This window comes from Denticeps clupeoides, unplaced genomic scaffold (assembly GCF_900700375.1).
Source record: "Denticeps clupeoides unplaced genomic scaffold, fDenClu1.1, whole genome shotgun sequence".
Lineage (NCBI taxonomy): Eukaryota > Metazoa > Chordata > Actinopteri > Clupeiformes > Denticipitidae > Denticeps > Denticeps clupeoides.
This window is the reverse complement of record NW_021629719.1, coordinates 12,423-15,386: the sequence shown is the minus strand read 5'-3', so window position 1 is coordinate 15,386 and position 2,964 is coordinate 12,423. Positions and strand designations below refer to the sequence as shown.

The following is a 2,964-nucleotide window of genomic DNA, read 5'->3' as shown; positions in this document are numbered from 1 at the left end:
CTCCCTTGATTCGCCATTTTGGCTCCGTAGCTCCTATAGGCTTCCGGCAACGACGTCTGCAGTTTTAGGCCGTAATGGCGCCAGTTTCCTGAGCAACAGGCCACGGTTCGTTGCAGCCACGCCCCCGAACCCCGTTTGGAATGACGTGATTGGCTCAGCGACATCAAACAGGTTAACGAGGCGCTATGATTGGCCCGGGAGCTGTCAGTCGCAGAAGGGGGCTCGGATGGGTTTGAAGAAGCCTGGACTACGCGTGTGCTTCCCCAGGCAGTGGCAGCGCCATCCGGCTGGAGGGTGAGGGCTCTGGCCGCCTGTTCTGTCGCTGCACGGGAACCCTGGATGTTTTCCTGGATGTTTTCTTCACGGGATTTAGATGTCGGCGCTGCCTGAGTGGACCAAGCTGCGCGGGGGTTCGCCGCCTCGTTGGAGTCGATGGGAAAAATAAGTTGATCTCGTCCAGAAGATTTTTTTTGTTTGTTTCTATTTTATTTTCCTCGTTCCAGAAAAAAAGGAGCATCGATCGCTCGCGTTGAGCAGAAATGACGATTTCAGGAAGCGGCGGGGCGCGGGAGCTGTGACACGCAGGAGCGGCCCCGTTGTTTTCGCAGGAGCAGCTCCGCGTTTATTTTGTATGGTTTTTGTACATTTTTGTTTTTCGGCGATTTTGTTTTTTGGCCGTGTGGGGACTGCCGTTGTATGGAAGGGGTTCGCCCGTTCGCGACGTCAAAAACAGCCAGGCCAGCGGGAACCGGGCCTGACTGAGCGCAGTTGCCAGGCTCGCACTTTTCACGCCAAATTTCGATGTGAACAAAATACTGCTATTTGTAAGGTTTTGCTCTCAGTTTTATTATCTTTTTTTTTTTACTTAATCGCGTTCGCCAAAATGAGATTTTGCTTTACACCGGAGCGCTCAAAATGAAATCTTGCCTTCGTTGTCGCACACCTACATGGCAGCTAAGGGTGCGGGTTTTGTCCCGCTTCGTCTCTATTCTTGCTAGTGAAGTTTTAAACTTCACTAGCATTTAATACAGTAGTTTTGTTGCGCATTACAGACGTACTTTGGTTGCCATTAGAGAACGCCATTAGTTGTATTAGTTGCGGGCCAATTTGCGCGTGTTTTGGTTTTCGTCCAACACCTGGCAACCTAGCCTGACTTGGACGCTGGGATCCTGAACTTCTGCAAAACTGCATGCAGCAGCAGCGGCGGCGGTGCAGGATCAGACAACATGTCCAGCATGGCCAAACTGCAGAGATGAGCACGTAGCACCATCATCATAATCATCACCATCAATATTTTATACGTTGTGCATAATCCCTGGGGGATCCTCCGAGTTCATCACCTCCTCCAGCCATGAGGGAGGTTTGAAGGTTTATTTATTTTATTTATTTATTTTTTTAACCCTTTTTAGAGATCTTTTTAATTTTTTTATTTTTTTTTTTTAACGAAAGTGCATCGTCTTAGTTGTTGTGCGTCACTCTGATGAGAGATTGCGCCGTATCTGCGCAGACTGGGCCGCTTCACATCTTGTGCAGAAGTAGGTCACAGTTCTGGGATGGGGAACCCGGGGTGTTTATGGGTGTAATTATGACACCTGACACTTTTCTTCCCTTTACATGCCCGACCTTTTTCGTTTGACGCTTCTGTTTTTCCCATGAGGCATGACAGATGACAGCCAAATGACAGTCTGACAACCGGTGCCTCTGGATTGACGGGTCACTCATCCTTTTTTATTTTGTAGTTTTTGGCCGGAAGATCTCATTGTACTCCTTCCCGTTTCAGTTTTTACATTTTTTTATTTTTTTTTTTCCCGTTTTGGTTGGGAGTGAATGGCGCTCTGTGGAACAACGGCGACCAATGCGGCAAAAATGATGGCTGCGTACAACGGCGGCGCCGGGGCAGTGGCCACCCATCACCCCCACCACCACCACCAGCTGGCGCACCTCCCGCCCCCTCACCTCCACCACCACCACCACCCGGGCCAGCACCACCTCCAGCACCCCGGCTCGGCCGCGGCGGTGCACCCTGTACAGCAGCACGCGTCCACGGCCGCCGCCGCCGCAGCGGCCGCCGCCGCGGCCGTCATGCTCAACCCGAGCCAGCAGCAGCCCTACTTCCCCTCCCCGGCCCCCGGACAGGCCCCGGGGCCGGCCGCCGCCGCCGCCCCCGCTCAGGTCCAGGCCGCCGCGGTCAAGGCGCACCAGCACCACCACCAACACTCCCACCACCTGCAGCAGCAGCTGGACATCGAGCCGGACAGACCCATCGGCTACGGGGCCTTCGGCGTGGTCTGGTGAGTGGCCACGGCGCCGTTCTGATCAGCTGATGGGGGTGGGGCTTCCAGGAACCATGCAATTGTTTGTGTTCTGAGTTATAGTTTTAATCGATTTAAAAAAAAAAAAAAAAAATTCTCTTCATCTGGGATGACATTGGATCCATGACAACCGCTTATAAAATGTAGTCAGTGCCTGGGCCGCAGGCCACGGGTTCGAGCCCCCAGGTCGTCGTCGCCGCGTTGCTCCGTCTGATTTCTAGAGGTCTTTATTTGCCCCTCTGTGCGTGCTTTTAGCCCGGTGTCTGGTGTTGCGGCGCAGGAGAGGCTTTAAGAGCTTCTTGGCATGCTGTGGGGACCTTGGGCAGCCCCGATAAGCCCCTTTAAAGACGCGGGGATTAAATGTTGTTGGGGTTTTTTTTTTTTTTTTTTTTTTTTCCCACCGATTTTCTTTTGCTCTTGACCTCCATCTCTCGAGTCGTTCCTGTGACACTCTCTTTCTGTGTGATTTCATGTCTACGAGATGAGAGGTTTATATTAATTCTGACTTATTTATAGCGCTGCACGTGATACAGGCCCACTTATAATACTTCTAGAAAGTGTGAAATGACAGAGAGCATGCGGTATTCTGAATGGATACGGTGCGATGTGTTTTACGGTGCTGACATGCAAAGGTTTGCACGACTGGGCACTT

General features: G+C 52.0%; 1 pseudogene; it reads left to right on the top strand.

The window, feature by feature from the left end:
* Positions 1–229: 229 nt before the first annotated feature.
* Positions 230–2,434, top strand: LOC114772579 (serine/threonine-protein kinase NLK pseudogene; annotated as a pseudogene).
* The last annotated feature ends 530 nt before the right edge of the window (positions 2,435–2,964 follow it).